At 42.7% G+C, this 19,492-nt stretch overlaps 1 protein-coding gene across 5 annotated transcripts in view; it reads right to left on the minus strand.

Moving 5' to 3' along the window:
* The window catches only part of LOC132908059 (SH3 and multiple ankyrin repeat domains protein 2), a 178,785-nt gene that overhangs the window by 124,095 nt on the left and 35,198 nt on the right, over nucleotides 1–19,492 (minus strand). The window lies entirely within an intron of this gene.

Below are 19,492 nucleotides of genomic sequence, written 5' to 3' on the forward strand. Positions count from 1 at the left end.
AAATAAATATAAGGAATCGGAGAAATACAATTTAATCGCGCATAATTGGATGACATTGATACGCGACATATCAGGTAATAATTCTTGAAAGTTGATATAATTTCTCAATAATGATTATTCGGGTTTGTAATTCTTCCTCGATATTATTGGGTTGGCAACTAAATGATTGCGGTGGCAATGACAAAATCCGCAATCACTTAGTTGCCAAACTAATATTTATCGCTCTTACCATGTGTTCGCTATCTAACGTTCGGAAAAAGAAGAAAAGCGTCGTCGACGTACCAGCGTGTAATTAGTTAATTCTATACAAATTCACAGCAAATGCTGAGTTTATATACCGATACTCGTGAAATTTTCACGCGCTACCTACTCTTCCTCTTTTCTGTGATAAAAGAAGGTAATAAGTTCAAGTAACGTACGTTCGCGTGCTCGAAGATATCTATTCGAAAGGTGATCGAAGATCGCGTCTTAGTTTTCCCTTTTTTCCATCGGTCGCTCCGTGCTGCGTAATTGGGAAGCTCGTCGGAGAATCGATCGATCGATACCACGGCATCGAAGCTAGTATCCCGTGTGTGCAGAACCTTGGAATTCCGCGGATTCCTGCGATACCGTTTAGCGCACCCTGTGTACGCAGGAGCTTCTTTCGACACCGTGCAGGACTCTCTAGGGATCAATGGCGTAGGCAGAAATTCTCGACATCTCGCGATATCGAAGACGGTCATAGGGAGCGTTCTGTGCGAAGAAGCAGAAGCGTGAGGCTTTTCTTGGATAATTTCTACGACACGCACTCGTCCGAAGACAAGAGGCTATTTCTGAGATAATCGTTTCTTTTTGCTCCGATCGTGCTTGAATTCCCTTCATTCGAAGATCACAGGAGAAAAACAGTAAAAAGCGACATTTTTCGTTTCTTATAAGACAGCGATAGTTAAATTCAACGTGTTACAAGTACGTAATCCATAACTGGCCTCTCGTCAATTTACCAATGTTACTGCAACATCTTGTGCAAACAGCTGGTATACTACGTAACTAGTTATAGTTCTCGCCTTACATAAATATTTACGCCATGTCCGAAGGAAGGATGTTTCCCACAAAATATTCATTACACAGAGTGCATGGGAAGTACATAATGTATTTTCAGGGCTCGTCGCCGCGTCTACGCTATTGAATTTAGGTAGGTACTGTCGAGTAGATCCTAGTCGATGTCGGTTTCAACCACGCACTATCCCACTGCACGCGTCCGTATACTTACCCGCATCTTTAATCTTTAATGTCTCTACGGCGGTTCGCCATTTATTAGGACGTCCTGATATTCTTTATACGTCGTAGATATCGTCGACGAGACGAGTAATACGCGATATAATCTTCGACGCGCTGATCTAACAACGAACGGGAAAATCTCATCTGATGTCATTCGAATGACATTGGATATACGCATCGGACGGTTTAAGAACTCTAAGAATCGTGTGAATATTATACAACGTTAGACTTAGGATAAAACATTTTCTTCGATTTTTGATAGCAAATCGTCCTACGTTGTTCGACTTTATCGTCGAATCGTTGTCTCTGACTTTATTGTCGTCGTCTTTGTTTACCAAAGTAAAATAGTAAAATAGGCGACGTCGTGCTAGACAAGGAGAAAACCAGTTTTATTTTATTTAACAAAGGAAGCCCTTTTATTTTACCAATGTAAACGCGTCTTGAACATATTATACTTATAGATATACTCGAAGAAAGGTATCTACATTGGAAAAACAGAAAAGATTATTCTTGGACATCCGTCGCAACATCCGTTGAATCGACGCTCGTACGTCGCGCTCTAACCATTTCCTCCGGATATGTCTCTCCTCTGGTTCTCGTTTGTCGATCGATGTCGTTCGTCTTATCGATGCGTCAACTTTTTCCTTTCCGCTGGTATTCCAGTATATTTGCGAAATCAACAGTTTTCCTTATCGAATTGCATCCTGTTGATAGCTCGGCCTAACGATGTTACGGACTAATTAGTCGCGTTCGATGGATGTGCACGCGTGCTAAAAGCAAAAACAACATTTTCGACCGCGCGCACGTTTTTCTTTCTGTTATGCTCGTCTCGTTGCTGGCTGCTATATTTACGGACGCGGAGCAGCAGAACGACGAGGAGAGAGCACCGACGCAATCAACGAGGATCGATTGCATGGAAATAAGCGAGGCTGCATTAGCCTAATGACCGCTGGCCCGAGCGATCCGATGATCTACGATCGCAACCCTCGCGGGGATACGTCGCATGGATCATCGTCGCGCGATATCGGCCATGGATAGTACCAATTACATTGCCCATTACTCAGTTTGCTTTTCACGAATTGAAATCCAACTGGATGACTCTGTTTTTCTCATCGTATCGGAATAATGTCATCGAAACGAGAATCGAAGCGCGAAGAATTTCATATGCGGCGATTTCCTTCGAATTCGTTAACTTTTCGAGACGTCTATCTTCTGGCTTCTTGCGCGTTCGCACACCCACCGAACATTCTGTACAGCAAACTGGAAGAACATTCGCAGACTGTAAGACTAAATTACACCGTTTATTTTAATCCTCGTGCGTCCCTTGTGTCAATTTGAAACGCTTGTCCCATAAAAGGTTACGTTATTCGGTTATCTATAACGAATGAAATCCGATATCTCTGAAGGATAATTAGTGCGAACGCACGTGAGCGACACACAGGGAAATTAATTATTTATCCTTCCATTTCATTGATGTTTACCCATTGCGTCAGTTTCATACACAAGGGGCATTAAATTGCGAAAACGAGAAACGGATGACGGTTAAATAAATACATTTATTGTTATTACACTTTGGTTCGCTATATTTCATGTTAATTATATATTCTTCGGTACATCGACTTCTTATATGTATTTTCATTCGAAGATCACAGAAGAAAAACAGTAAAATGTATGTACGTATGTTACTAATTGTCTTTCTCAAGTAGAATTTTGATAGAATCTCGGAAATCGGATCTCTTTCGTGTCTTCGATTCACAGAAACGTATTAGGTTGTCCGAAAAGTTTCTTTCGTTCCATAAGGTGATAATAGATGAACAACAATTTCTGTTTTATATTATTTTATTGAATTAGCTATGATCCATTTCGTTCTATTCCTATTATTATGTTTGTGCATAATTCAATAAACTAATACAAAATCCGTCTATCGTTTCCTTATAAAACGAAAGAAACTTTTCGGACAACCTGATACATATTCCGTGAATATTATTCCGTGTAACGATATCGTTTATATCCTATGAATATTTTTGCTCGACGATCTCGAATGATTTTCTCAGGACCATTTTCGTCCTCATCCTTTTCCCAACGTATCATCCCTGTTCCGTCCTCTTGTAAATATCTTGTAAAGAGCGTAAAAATACCGCTAAAAATGTACAAACTCATACCTGCGAATGTTACTCATAATCAGTGCCGCTAATGTACCCCCCTCCAGCTTGCGGTACGTGATAAGGTCATTTGTATCCGCATGCTAAATGCACTCAGTCGTTCTCCCTGCTCTATCAACTAACCGGAGTAATGGCACAGCGTGATAAAGAACGATGGCTGAGGACAAAAGCGATAGAGCGAGCAACCGAGCGGGAGATTTAAACACCGCAATTAATCGACCACCTTGACCTACACTTGCGTTTCCACGATACACTCGCGTAGAACGCACGTTTGAGGAATCGTTTATTACGAGTGACCGCATTTCAGACGATAAAGAAGTTAAAAAATTCACTGAAGCTTAGACTGGAAAGATTTTTGCTATCAACAGTTGCCATAAATTCCGGTTTCCGTAACAATGAACGATATTGGGGCGCGAATAAAATTGCATGACCGAGCGTGAAAGGAGATTGCACGACTAACCAAAGTTTAGGACATGCTCGATCGAATATGTTCTAAGAATTACCAGAAATATGGATAATTTATCCGAAGCGAATAAACGAGATTATAAAATATAAAAAGAGGAGATTGCGCGAGAGATGCGCGTTTGAGTTAATTTTTGATTACTATTCGTTGAAAATAAAATCGCAAATTCTAACAGCGAAAGATGGATAGAAATCTAATTGTCTAATGTATATTTCATTACATATGCGTATCTAATTACTTTGATGTTGCAACTATTTCGCATATCTCTACTTTTTCACTCGTCGAGGATATAATACGATAAAAATTTTCTACACGCGTTTCAATGGACGGTTCATCCCACGAGCTTCGGTCGTCAAAGCTTTTCTCGCGTAATTGAATGAACGTATCTTTCTTTCTGGAACAGACGTTCTTCCGCCGGATCCCGGAATTCGCGATCGCCGCTCGGATTATTCTTGAATAACGAATATCGACCAAAAAATATTTTCTGCTCTACAACACGGCGTCTCTAAAGCGCTAGTTTTTACAGATTTTTTTTGTTCCACCTCGTACGACCGTGAACAGAAATAGATTCTAGATTTTGTCGTTATACCGCTTTGACGTATTTCGAAAACGAATGGTATCGATACAAAGCGCTTGTTACGCAAAACTGCCCTGGGGAGCGATGCAATGTTGAAAAAACAACGGAGAAAGCTAATTCGCTACGGCGTTAGCTTTGTCGAAACGTGAAAATATTTCTCTGGCTATTATTAAATTACGAATGTTTGCGCAATTCTGTCTCTTTATAAACGTAATTAAATAAACGAAACCTAAATAGAAATTTGTGTCGTTCTCCAAATGCTATAAAGGTTCTCGACTACTTCATTAACGTGATTTTACTTTACTGTGAAAAATACGACGTAATAAATGTTATATCTAAATATAAAATTATATTAATTTTACCTGTATACGTACTTTTGCGTACCTTGCAGGCACTTGAGTTTTCCCAAAATATATAAATATCTGCAGCCTTCGTTATTTTTTATCGTAATTATCGTTAGCAAGTCGACTCACGTAATTTCGCGTCCTATTAATCGTGACGGTAAACGACGCTAAACGACAAAACGGCCTTTTAAAACCAGAAATTGTCTTGAAACAGATACCTTCCACTACTTGTCTTTACCGGTCGACCTTTTAGACACGCGTACTACGCACTCCAGATTAACAGAGTCACTCGTAGCCAGGTCGAGCCTGGCCTTCTTCGTTCATTCATTCCCACTCGATGACGTAACAAATATTGCCAACCGTGTTTCATTGCGAAGGAAAAACGTGAGAAACCAACGAAAGCGATAGCGTAATTACGGGAAAGACGTACGTTTGAAAAAATTGATAACGTGTCTAAACGAACGACTTTCTTGCTAGCAACAAAGTTACGATAAAAACTGACGTTTTTGATAAAAAGTACATGTCCGTTTTCTTCGAACTGATACCATTTCTACGATCGTCAAAATTCCACGCTACACTTTCCGTTATTAGACTTAGATTCGAAAACAATTTCGCGTTTTTAACATATCGCTCCACGTTCAGATCTGGCAAGAGAAGTTTCGCACAGCCGCCACGCTACTTCGTAATATTTTCTCCGTAAAAAAGTTCGAAGGCAAAGATAAAAGCTGTATTATTATCGTTCGAGAAAGCTACAACTTTTCACTTTGTAACAGCTTACGGAAAAAATTCCCAAACTTTACTTATTTTTGAACGCCTCAGGCTGATTTATCTCGTTGGAGTTTCACCATACTCGTAAAAAGCGTCGCTTTCAGGCAGAGACGGCGGATTATGCATCGTTTTGGATTCTCGATTAAATATTTGTCAACGGAATTTCGTGGAAAATGAGAGATTGCCAAGGCGAATTGGCCCAAGCGCGGAATTAATCGATACCGAGCCGCGCGGAATTAGCATTTAAAGGAGTGGACGCCTTTTATGGTTTGCAGTGCGCACGCAAAGTGGGACGAAGATTTATTCGGAGCAGAATTAATAACGCACACGATCGTACGTAATCTATCACGGATAGACTATCCCTTTCGTATTCAGCCCGAGGGCACGAGCAGGCAAAGTCGACACGAGAATCAAAGAACGAATATATAATTCTAAATAATCGTGCAAGGCTACCTGCACATTAGGCGAGATATCGGGTCATCCTGAAAATTTCTACAATTTCATACTCTGCCGGTGCTAAACGATAAAAATAACTAATTTTTCAGCTGTTCCGTTCGTCTTCGCGCTTAAGGAAGAACACTGTGTTCTTGCACGGTGATAGCCGTAAAATATATCGTCGTTTATCATTGATCTTTAACAACTGGTTTGTTCGAATAAGAGAAATATCCCGGAGAGGAGAGCGAAAGTATTAAAACTGTCGAGACCTTCGGAATAATCTAATACATTCGTGTTTATATAAAATCCTCTTAGCGTAGGTGTGTCGCTTTCTCGGTACAACGCGATTGGATCCGGCTAGACGAAAAGCGAGACCACGCGGAGCCGGCCGAGGACCGTGAACAATACTCGATTTATTCGCGAACGGAAGCGCGCGACAGCTTTCTAGTAGCGCGCTTTCGAGCAGCCGTTATTAAATCGCTGTAGCCGATTCGGGCAACGAGCAGCGGACTGTCTGGAGTTGGCCGACTGTGCGCAATAGCAAACGACAGCGATAACCCAGAAAGATATAAAAGTCGGCTTTTATCGACGCGGAGCTTCGTCAGCTCGCGAGGGCATCGCGCTGCGTGGAATCCGCGACCGATACAAGGCAAATTCGTAGATTCGCCGAGCAGGAGAACGATCGAGCCGGTCGTGGTCGATTAAAAGAGATTCCGCGCTGCGAGTAATACGCGAAACGACCCTGACCACTCGCCGATCGAATAAAACACGGTCCTTCTTTCTTGAAGGAACGCACGAGGGATATACAACGTTCGTGCTTCCACCCACCGAGTCGAGACGCGTTCGCAAACTAAACGGGAAACGATGGAAAAACGATGGAGAAGCCCGCGGCTGAGAAACGAAGAGAGCCAGCTGCACGGACAGATATGGAAGGAATGCAAAGTCGTATCTTCTACTCTTTACGATTTCGCCAAGATCTTCCTTCCGCGAGAAGGAGCTGATTTCTCCTCGCTAAACTAGCCTTAAATAATAATCACGGTAATGACAATCGCCGCAACGGTTGCGATAAAGATAATACGATAACGATCCGGTTGTCTCGACCAGGCGAGAAAAGCGTGACGCGTTTTCGCGTTCCCCATCCAACAACGTAAACCCGTGTATCCTGTGCTTGGCGAATAAAAGCTCGGCTCTTCCTCGGCCGAACCACAGGGGACAGATACGTGGTGTTCTGGGACGGAGCAGCTCTATCCTGCATGACGCTTTACGAGCAGAGAATCGCATCGACCACGCGGCTCGTTTTACTCGCCACCATTTCTCGTCCTGTATCGAGAGAGACAGAGAAATTTCTTCGAGATTTCCTGCGGATATCCTTCCGAGTGGTCGAGCAAGATCAACGTGAGATTTTGTGCGCATTACGGGAAAGAAACGACGAATTCGAAATATCGAATATTAAATTGGACACAGTTTGTGTATTCGAATGATACTATTCAAACTAGTACCGATGTTACCCTTTAAGAAAGGATGGACTCTTTCTCTGCTCTTTAACCGTTTCCAAAGTTAACTGTATGTATGTACACGTATTCTTCAACTATACACCTCACTTACACTTACAACGTGGTATTATCGTATTGTCGCTTGTACGATTGTCCTGAAAATTGACGTAGCTCTCTATATTCTCTATAGAAACTCGCAGGGAATTTCGTCTTGAACGATCATCGGCGTCTTTCGGAAGTGCGTTAGTGGAAAGCTGGAAAGACGAGATCAGCAAGACGACTGTGATTGTATCGGGCCTATTAGATGTAGCTACTAAATTCGCGCTCGATCGTCTAATCGTCTTTTCGGCTCTCTTGCTACACGGCTTTCCCTTCCTGCTGAATTCTCTTCGCTCGAAAACCGAATCCTCCGTCCGTGTCCGATGCAGCTTGACGGAACGTTTACATCATCACCGTACTCGCGGCAATTTGTTACCGACATCGACCATCTTTTTTTCCCTTCCACCAACTGAACGTGCCACGGACGGCCAGCCAGGATACGGCTATTATTCATGGAAATTTATTAATGCCGCGAGTAAGTCAAATTCGACTGCTGCTATTAATTTCGCGAGGCCGGGGCAGGGACGAAGGAGACGGAAGAAAAGAAAGAAAAGTAAAGGCACATCGAGTTCTCGGCCGCGAAAATTGAGTGGCACCGCGTGTTCGTCGAGCACGCCACGCCGATCGTCGAATCTATCGCGCGGAGATCGACACTGCTAGCGAGAAGGGTCTGGCCACAAGAAATCGCTGCTCGTAAATCACCGAGTCACCCTGTGCGTGCGAGCAAACATTCGCGGCCTTTTTTACCCCTGATGCGTGCATACGCGCGTGCAGCCGTGGAAAGAACCGAGGGTATACAGGTTGCCCCTCGCTTTTCTGTTCGCGCCTCGCTAAGCTGTCGTATAAGTGAAGCTAGGATTGAAACGTCGTGTAACAGAGAGCGCGTAAGTTGTTTTTCTTCCTGAGAAAAGGAACCAGAACGTTCCACGATACGTCGAAACAAAGCGCAACGTGCTGATAAAAATACCATCGAAACTCGAAAAATCACAAAAGCGTCGAATTGCAAATTGTTTGTATAAATCGCGTACAACGGTTTTTACTTTGACACGTGGAATTTATTCGATATATTAAGAAGACGAACGAATGATTACGTACACTCGCTACGAACATGCCAACTCGTACGTTTCAGCTTACGCTCCATCATGGCACGGACAATGGAAGCTCAACTAAAGATTCCTAATCCGAAGCTGAACGTTTTATAGCATTATTCAAGTGTATCCTTAAACCGTGCAATCTTTAGATCCTATTTAATTGCTCGTTAAATAATCGTTTACGGTTGTGACAGGGGATCGTCATCGACGCCTTAAATTCGGCAAATTTCTAGTTTTATTTTATATTTAATACGCGTCACGATGTAATACGGCCATTATACATTGGAAACTAAAGGTCGCCAGGATTACGTTACCTTTCCTGAAAACTTGGTCATAAACCAGCGTCCCCTTCTCTTCCCATTCGTATACCACCTCGTTGTTAGCCGGCGTTGCACGCAAACCGTTTCCAAAAACCAGGATCGATCAAAAATCGATCCCAGATAGAATCCACTCGAATCGCCCTTCGTAGTTAACTGAAACGATCGGCAGTCAAATTCCATGGTAACAAAGGGGTGGAAATGGCAAGAAAACGACGATAAGCGTCAATATCTGGGGACGATAAACGAATCCTATCGAGAATCTAATTAAATACCGGCGCCTATGTCGTAGCACGTAACGAGGAGACGAGGGACACGTGGAATGGAAAGCAACGTAGCAGACAGCGGCCGATAGTTATCCCTAAGGAAACGAATAAATTAGAGGTGGCTTATCAACGAGTCTCTGATAAGCGTGTTGGCGGGCAACGACTAAGCGCCTAGGTCGCGTTTGCTCGAAGAAGGGGTGGATGACGTGTACGCAAAGCGAAAAGGGAATAACGGTGGGACGTGTTAATCGAACGGTCTGGATTTATGGTCATCGGGGGCCTATGGAAAAGGTGGAAAAAGAGGGACTACCCACGCTGTCTTTACGCTCTTTACACTTTCAACGCGTGATCCTTGCTAGAGTGGGGACGCGATAAGTCGGGGGACAGCGGAGAGTATATTTTCACTCGGAATGAGACGCGTGAACCCAGAGAACAAGGTACCCGATAACGAGCCTTCCCCTTCCACTCAGATTTCCACCTGTTTCGACTACACGTTTCGCGAGTTCTCCGATTCTCCGCGAATATTCGTCGTATTTGTTCGGTTTCACAGACTCGACGCAGGGAATAATCGTAAGAGACTTTTACTTTAATCGTTAGAGAGATTCTCGTTAGAGGATTCTCATATTTGCGACGTTACAGCGCTTCTGCGAACAGCTGGGACTTTGAGTTCTCGAGTTTTCGAGAGGCCTAAATTTCTAATGCCAGTGGGACAACTTCTGCGTGGACGTGAGCTGTGTTTACACTGACAGGGTGGATATCTAGGTTGGAGCTAGTTGGCCGTCATACAACGCTGGCAGTAGCGCGGAATAAATGATGGGGTGAAAATGGAAAGCACCTGCGAATCACTGAACGCATATCTTTTTTATTTGGTTTCCTCTTTCCGTCCAAGACGACGTTTTGGCACGATACCTACGAACTTGCTTACCAACGCTATTAAAAAGATACATACAAATTTGTTTACAAACTTCTGTACACTCGTTTCGCTCGTAATTATCTTTTCAAAGTTAATTACCTCGCACGGCCATCGAGCCGCTTTCCAATCAATTACACAGAACCACGCATTATACAATAAACGCAGCGCAACGGTACAACCGGATAAACGATTAACGTCTTTGATATCGCCAACGATACGCGTATTCCGTTCACTCGCTCCGGAACCATACAATTAACTCTCTCAGAGAAACGAGCGTTCTCAGTGAGAACAACGGATACGCGTGAAAGTTAAACTAGAAGATCCTACGAATTGATCCGAAGAACTCGAGGGAAGGTCGTGAAACGCGACATACAGCAGCTGCTTACGAAAGTATCTAAACACTTACAGAAACTTTGTACGAACGTATTGTCTCTGTTGTAAGATACATTTCCAAATTTCATTAGCATCGTAATGAAACTCGACAGTCACGGTTATAAGATAAAGTTTGGAACCAATCTGCGAATCTGGTTTCCATTACAATTGTCCATTATCTATATAAACGAGCCTTAATATCATCTTTAACATTTATTATACGCTTGCAACAATTATTCGTATCGTATATCAACTTTTTACCAAGTTTACGTTCGCCTCGAATGTCTTACAACTTGTTCGTTTTCGGATTTGTTTGAAATTTGTCCGATACGATCGTGACAGCGGTGCCTCGTTGTAATATTAATGAAATTTCAAGTTGGTTTACGTATAAATAACGCAGCACGTAACACATACATGAAAGAATTTATAGCAACTACCCAAATACGTTCGCGAGCCATTAATACAAACGACGAATACGTCCATAAATATCAGAATCGCGTTTTTCCGCCGATGTCATTTTCCACCGCTACTCGGTGATTCCGTTAAGACCACGTAAACTGTTTGTGTGTCGCGTATTCGCGGTTACCCGGTCGCAACAAGCAAGTCGAGTGTTATGGCGTAAAATTGCGGTTTGGCGGACCTTCGTGTTCGTCAAAACGTTACACTTACGTACCTCGACACGCTATTCGCATTCGACGACCTCATGTAGCACACACTTACGTCGATAATGTATCGTACGAGTATTTTCATACGTTCTATTCTTGGATGCGAATGTCACACGTATATCGCGATAAAAAGAAGAAAAAAATAAAGGGAGCGATAAAGTACCGATCGTATCTCATAGTCAACCCTTTATGTTATCACGAAATTATTTATGTTACTTCGAAACACATAGCATTTTCATTAAGATTAGGAAATAAAATACACTTAGAGGTCTGATAATTCTTAAAAATACTTTCATCGAAGTTCCTTTTAATTTAATACGCAATAATTACAAAAACGTTATGTGCTTGCTTATACATACGTGGCATATATACTGTTTCGAAAGGTCTAGAGATATCTAGAACGAAGATAGTAATAATAATTGAAAATGGCACGGCTCAGGACACGAAGAATCAAGGAACCAAGAGAGAGACCTAAAGATGAAAGAACCGCGCTTATATACCGTATCTCTCGTGCGAATGGAACGATTAACCGCAATGTTTCGTCTGTATACACTTCGATGAGCCCAGGATGCGCAGCATCGGTAGTATCGCGATACAAAGAGACGCGATTTTTCGAAAATCGACGTATAAACCATAGTCGCGATATATCACGTATCTTTACGTGAAAGCGCTCTTACGTTCCAATAGACTAGTTACGCTTTAGAAAATTGACAATGTTCGTATCGCCGTGTAAGATTCAAATTCTGTTGAGATTACAGAATTTCTAAGAAAGTTTCACCGATAAAAGAACGCGGTATTAAGCTTCTCTAAAATCACCTGTTCAGCATCGAGAGAGGCTAACGGAGTCGAGAGAGGCTCGAAAAATCGACCGTTCCGCGACCGATCGCTCTAGAAATTAGCAAAGCACGATATTACCTGCTATTGACCTACCTGCAACGCTCCCGTTGGTCTTAATTAAAGGCGCGGCGAGTTATGAATTTAACAATGCGCGGTTCGATCGAAAATCGCCTCGGCACGGCGGTGGGAAAAGCGACCGAATAATTTATTATAAATTAAACCGTTCGAACGGAGGCAGACACGCGCACGAACCGCTCCAAGGGAGGCGTAGCGAGCGTGTGTTAATTATCGTTCACGGATTACACGATCGGGCACACGCGCCGGAAGTGATGCAAGTTACGTGCTCGCTACACAGAAAATAAACAACCGGCGCGCACACTTCCGACCAAACTGGATATAAACGATGCGCACAGCGCGACTAGTTTATTTAAATATAGCTTCCTCGCGTTTCTCCACACAATTTTTCAACCATTCCCGCTGAATCGGTTACCACGCATACCTTACATCGAACGCGAGCTTGTTACAGCTAACGCCCGTTCGTCCGTTTTCTGGACGAGTACTCGAATCGCGTCGAGATTTGACGGTCATTGAGATTCCTGAGCGGGAAAAGTGGAGAAGGCGGCGGATCGATGAAAAACAGGCGAACAATCAGGTCGGATAAAAATTAGACTGCGGTCGATTATCGGGTCGAGTATCGCGTACGTACAGTAAGAAACATGTTTGAAGAAATCATAGATCTTTCTGCGATATTCTGAGTAAATTAAATGGACGATTTCTTATTGAATTCTCTTGTAAAACGATTCAAATCGTAATCATTATCGTTGAATACTATCGTTGAAAGACCGTTTAGACCGATACTAGTTATTTGCAAAATAGTTTTAGTACCGATTCTTTCTCTAAATTTTACGTATCGGCGGGAATGGTTTATCATACGTATACACTTTTTATTATTTTTTCACGGTACAGTTCCTTGATAGAAAAGTTGGGTTATCAATGTTGATGCAAATTTGTATGTTTGTGCGTACTTACAACTAAAGAAATAGAACTCAGACATTGGTTTTATCTTTTAAAAGTTACGACGATTACCTTGAATGCTTTATACATCGTATACCTTTAAACGTTGCGTGGATAAAGGCCGAGCAATCCGCAATCTATCGATAACGTTAACGATAATACAGCGCCAAGACCTTGCACGAGTTCGACGAAAGTAACGCGTGCAACTTACGGCAGACGAAGAATTTTCCGATTCGCAATTACCAGCGGTACGCGCGCCATTTCTCGTTAATTGCGAACCGTTACTTTCCTCGCGAATACGAGCAAGGCGTGTCGTCGTTAGAAAGTCCTTTTTTTCATCTGATCCGAAATAAAATACCGCGCGAGCTCGATCCGTGAAAAATGGTAACGCAACGATAACCGTGTACTATTTACGGCGCTTTCTAACAAAATGCCACCATCACGACTCTTTCTTTCTGACGAAACTTCGATGAAAAATCTTCGAGTTCTCTCGAGACGTGGAACGGAAGATACTCTTCGTGTTTTCCTTGGGTCCTTTGAAATTTGACGAGCAAGGAATCTTCCCAAAGCACGAGCGATGGAAAGACGTCGCGGAGAAAACCATTACGTCACATCACGCCGAGCGGGAACCTCGTGACGACGATCCCGTCGAAGAAAGAGACAAACTTCGATCGGAGAACGTCGTTCGCGAGATTCCAGCCATCTAAAAATCGGTGATTCTGTGAGGTAATGGCGTTCCCTGGGACGAACGAACCGATGTAATCTTCGCGGGCGACATACTGCACATTTGGGGATGAAAAAAACCAAGAACCTGCCTTGATGATCTCTGAGAGTATCCAGCCTATCGTGGGAGAAAGAGAAAGAGAAAAAAAAAGAAGAATGAAAAATCGGGCGAAAAGAGAATAAAAAGAGGCGGAAAGGAAAAACGAGGAAGAAGAGGATACGCGTGAAGAGGAGCAGGGTTGGTCGAGCGATAGCGCGTAGCGAGATGAAAGGCGAGCAAAGGTAAAGGAGATTGCGGAAGTATTCTCGCGAAAATTGTATAGAAGAGAAAAAACAAAAAAACAGAAAGAAGAAAGAAGCGAGAGGAAAGAGAAGAGGAGAGGAAAGAAGCGAAAAGAATTTAATTGCGTCGCGCGCGAATACCAGAAGGAAAGGCAGTGACGGCGGATCGTTTCGAGAGTTTTCGAGCTGACGAAACAGAGGTTAGTTTCGAAGAATTTGCACGACCGAGCGAAAGAGTTGTATTACTCGCGCGTCAGAAAATCCGCGGCGCGTTCGGCTATAATTTGATGAAAAGTCCAGCTCGCCCCGAGCAGGGACAAACTGGAAATTATCTCGAATGGAAGAAAACGAAGGATAAGGGCGGACGTCGCGCCGGCCAGACAGGTTGTTGCTCGAACGTCCCTTTTTTTTTTTTTTTTTTTGCGTGCGATCGTTCTGACGCAACATGCGGAGGATACCGATAGATAAGAGAGAAACGGAAGAAAAAGAAGGAAAAGAAAGCCGAAGATAGAAGCGAGAGACGAATGTTAACGTTCATAGCCTTATTGTCGAGTCAATTTTTATTAAAATTAAAAAAAGCCGATGAAGAGCAACGTCACGCTATCCAACTATATACAACGATCGATATAGTGCGTATTCACGGCTCATTGATTACAAGGTGCAACCAATACGAAATGGATATACGGCACGAAAGCGAGCGCGCGTCTTTAAACGCGAAAAAATGAATAAAACGCGGACGCGAAAGCAGACGTCCGTCCGTTTAATTCTAGGACAGTTCCTTTTACACGATCGATCTAACGTTATTGGTGAAATCCGACGAGTTACGAGTTATTAATGCTAATAAATTTTCCTACCTAGCGCTAACAAGAGTTTGATAGAGAGATAGAAAATAGCAAAGCTCTGTAACATCGTTTCGTAAATTACCGGTCAGCCGTGCTATTCTACGCGAGATGGCGAAATTGTGCAACCGAACTCTATAACGTATAATTATATAATTAGTAAATCGTTGCGCAAGAGAGGTACTACGGATGTAAAGATTTTAAGTTAAACGTAATCGATAGCGGCGCCACGAAGGAACGTGGAACAAGAAGATAAAAGACAGATACAAAAATAATGTGCTCCGCTGTATGGTAAATCTTATGAATTTTGTATGCATCCCGATGCTTTTACCAACGGATAAACGTGTGCTCGACACGGTTTTTCGAGCATCGAGAACGGCAATTCGCATAAATAATTCGATCGGAGAGGCTACTATTTACGCGTTATGCGCAATTCTCTCGATGCGCGATCGTACCTGTGCAATTTCCACGAGGTCGGTAATTTGAATTTCTACTCTGACACCGCTTGTTTCAGAATCGTTCGAGGGACTAAAGGAATACACACCATCCTGACAGTCTTTCAATTTTCTTAATGTTCCAGGCATGCAGAATATTGATTCAGCTAAGCGTCAACATTCTGAAATTCAATGTCGAATTTTGCACAGAATCAACGAACTCGTTGCACGTTATGAGACAGCATTAGTTCTTAATGTGATATATAACGACGAACGAACGAGACGATACGGAGCACCAGGGGATCCAACAGAGAAAAATATGAAAAATGAAAAAATGATCGGCAGAATCCAACGATAGTGTTGTTTGAGTCAGTGAGGAGATATTATAAAAGCGAATAGAACGAATAACAAAACAACTCGTAGAAACCAAGCAATATACATACGATACGCTATTGGATTATGATAATTCAGTGAGAAACTGATAATTAACTGACAATTAGCCAAGAACATTAATATTAATAGAACCAACTTCTTTCCTTTTTACGAGCACAAGTAATATCGTAGAGATTTATGACTATCGAGCTGCCAGTATAAGCGCTATATATTTCGCTGTTCCTAACATCACTAATAAGGAATCGAATAATCCGTTTAAAAATTGTTTACAGCCGAATTTAGAGAATTACAAAGCAAATTATCCGGATTAATCGAAATATCCTTCTGTCCCAAGTAACTGTGTCTTATCCTGTCATTTCGTGATATGTATTGTATGTATACGAGACAATCTTACGATCAACGTACGAGCAACTTACGCGCAATCGTGCGGGAATCTCGACGTCAAGGGATTAAAGAGAGAAACGCGACCAAGCACGATGCTTCTTCGGTGCCGCGAAGGAAAAACGAGAAACTGTTCGAACGAAACTTTGCACGGCCGGCGACGAGGGAGGAGGATCGAACAACCGCGAGAAAATGCATAATCGAGAGAATTCGAAAGCGCGGCTAATTAGATTTGCGGGCGTACTCCGCGATACGCGCTGGCTATGGCCGAGCTGGCGTTTCTTTCGCGGTCACGTAAGATGTAAACGAGAGCTAACGTACAATCTCGCCGGTAATAAGTGCAACTGGTGCGCTTGTGCTGGTATGCGAACGCGCTACACGCGAACGCCTACGGAGTCCGAGATTCACGCCGAGATCTTCGCCAGATCGCAAACCTCTCCGACGATCCACGAATACGTTTCTAATGATTCTACGAGTCTAGAAACGATCATCAAGAGGCTTGTTTCCATTGAATCGACCGGCTGAATGCGGAAAAAATTCAGACGAGGCATTAACGACAAACGAATTTCCTGCAAGTGGATCGGGAATGGGTTTCGAGCGCAGTAGCGTTCTATTCCTGCTTAATGCATTAACAAGCAGTTCTGCGTTAATGTAAAATTGCGCTTGCAATGTCCATTATCGCGTCCTATTTTTAATACTCGTAATTGAAAAAGAACCCCAAGGCTATCGTAGGTGAAAGTTCACCAGCAGCGAATCTTTCTTCGATTAAAAAGTTGATAGATTGGAACTGCTGCGATTGAGTGTTTTTTACGAAGAATAGAAAACTTATTGCTCGCAACGGTTACAAATAACGACACTGCGGATGATGATATCGAGACAAATTCGCATGGGTTGAAATTTCAACCGTGACGGCTCTCGAGGTTCGATATCCTTTTCCTTTAATTTATTTATGCCACAAAAAATCGAGTCAAACGCGTTCTTTTTCCAATAAAACGAAGAAAAATCGCGCTTTGAGGGGATCGATCATTCGCGCAGGAAATCGAGCGTCGCGCGATTTTATCTCGAGGAATCGAGAGCAGAGGAAAAGAGGTTTTTATCCAGATTCGATAAGAATCTCTTTACTCGCGGAGAAAGGATCACTGGCGCTTCCGATATCGATAAAAAGGATGCAAAACTTTCCTTACGATGGAAATCGCGCGTAGAACAAAGTTTCGAGTATAATTATAAGACAATTCCGTTAAACGAAACGCCGTGTTGTGCCGGTTGAACACACGCGTTAACCCGATTTCTCGAAACGCATGAAAAAGGCTGGTTGAATCGTAAATCTGCGACTGGTCGAGCAGCTATGCGAAAAGTTTCTCCTTCGAACTTCGCAACGCGTATACCGGCCGTAATTTTAACGGACAGGTTGCGCTTTAACGAGCCAAAGAGTCTCTCGGTCGCCCTCGACTAACGAAATAGAGTTTCGACCAAGCTTGCCACCGTGAAAAATGAACATCCAACGACGCGTTTCGTACCGCCTCGAAAAATTCTTGGCCATTTCCTTCTCGGAACACGGAATGCAACAAAGATAAGCCTCTTTGCTATCGGTTTGCCGCGTGTACGTACGGGCAAACATGCCAGGCATTTTTAGATATGCCGCATCCAATTTCTTAATACGAATTTATGTTTTCAAATAGAGGAAGTTCACGTTGTTTCTTCTTTACGCGTTGAATGTTCAACCAGTTCGTAACTTCTTGAGCAATCGATTTATCGAGGCCAGAGCAAGATAATTGCTCCTTATTTTTCTCAGATACGTGGTCATTGAACGTAAAAATTAACTCCTTTGTGCTTGATGCAGTAAGAGTATAGGCAACGATTTATCCGTGTTATTAATTAACTAGACGATAATAAATGTATGTGTTTTCGAAAAAACTGATTTGAAATTTTAACGCGCTGCGTCTTCCTTGCAAAACCACCCGGAAAGATACGCTTCTACCGTAGGTGAACGATAAAAAGGTATTTTTCTCACGGTCTAAAGAAAATTTATACCTGACAGGTTAATTGTTTCGACCATTGACCAATTTAGAATTTTCCACGCGAATCGCTGCGTTTAATCGCTCCAATTAGACGTATTTGTTCGAATTCATTTTCTTATTCCACAGAAGTTTGTAATAAGTAAGCAATCATCTTTCAATCTCAAAGACGCTACGAGCTTGCATGGTAAAAAGCGTAGATCGAAAAAGCAAACTTTTTTACTGCATCGCCAATAAATTGTTTTCTTTCCTAGAAACCATCCGATCCTATCAGCTCCTGTCTGTTTCTGAAAGAACATTTCTCCAATGAGTTTACGAGACAAGAAACACAGAGGAGACACGAGCCTTCGAATCGCTTTAAATGCAAAAAGCAAGTACCGTTGATCTGGAGACGTCCCGAGTATTCGAGCACCGACACACGCACGCTTTTCTATTTCTTCCTAACTCCCATGGGTATAATGGAAAATCGCGACACGTTCGAATTCGGTTTGCGATACGACGCGAACGACCACGACGGAACAAAACAGAATCATTTGCTACGTCTCTACGAAGGCATGGCTGTCAATTATTTCGTGTTTAACGGAGAGAACAGATCGCCGGAAGGTGCAAAAATCGGCCGTGAAAGTTGTAGTGGAAATGGTGGAATTTCAAGGAAGATGCAAGAAGATCGTTCGAGAATAGATGATCGTGGCATGAGCCGATCTATGGATCATTGCGCGATATCGCCCGGAGGAAATGAGATCGCTAGGATGGTCGATCGGTCGTTAGCGGAGCCGTTATCGCCATTAAATATGGCGCGTATCGAGTCGCTTTAAACGTTCGACGGACGCATCAGCAAACTGTGACGATTGGTTCTACGCTTTATATCTTTTTCTTATCGATATCAAGCACGGTGTCACGTTGCAAGCCGGCGATTCCGAGCTCGAGCAACGGAAAAGAAGCTCGATTACTGATTACCAGTCGTGCGTTTGCGATTAATCGCGAGATACATCGAATTCTGCGCATCTAGGATGGCCGTAGGAAACGGAGACGGTACATAGGAGGATGCAAAAGTTCCGTCGATTTCTGCGTATCATCTATCGATGTCTTGTTTTTTCTTCTTTTTCTTCTTTTTCTTTTTTTTTTTTTTTTTTTTTTTTTTAGAAATCTTAATAAGTATTTTGGAATTTGTCTAAATCTTTGGGAACGTAAAACCGTGAGGAAGGTAAGTATTGATATAAACGAACCAGGTTACTCACGAAAGATGCGAAAGCACGCTTTCACTCGTGTAGAGTTCAAATTCATACGCGTTATTGTACTCGTGTTAAACGAGTTTGGTAGCTCGACGGTACAAGCAGGAAGTTTGTTTTTGT

The sequence above is a fragment of the Bombus pascuorum genome, chromosome 6 (genome assembly GCF_905332965.1).
Source record: "Bombus pascuorum chromosome 6, iyBomPasc1.1, whole genome shotgun sequence".
In the NCBI taxonomy this organism is placed as follows: domain Eukaryota; kingdom Metazoa; phylum Arthropoda; class Insecta; order Hymenoptera; family Apidae; genus Bombus; species Bombus pascuorum.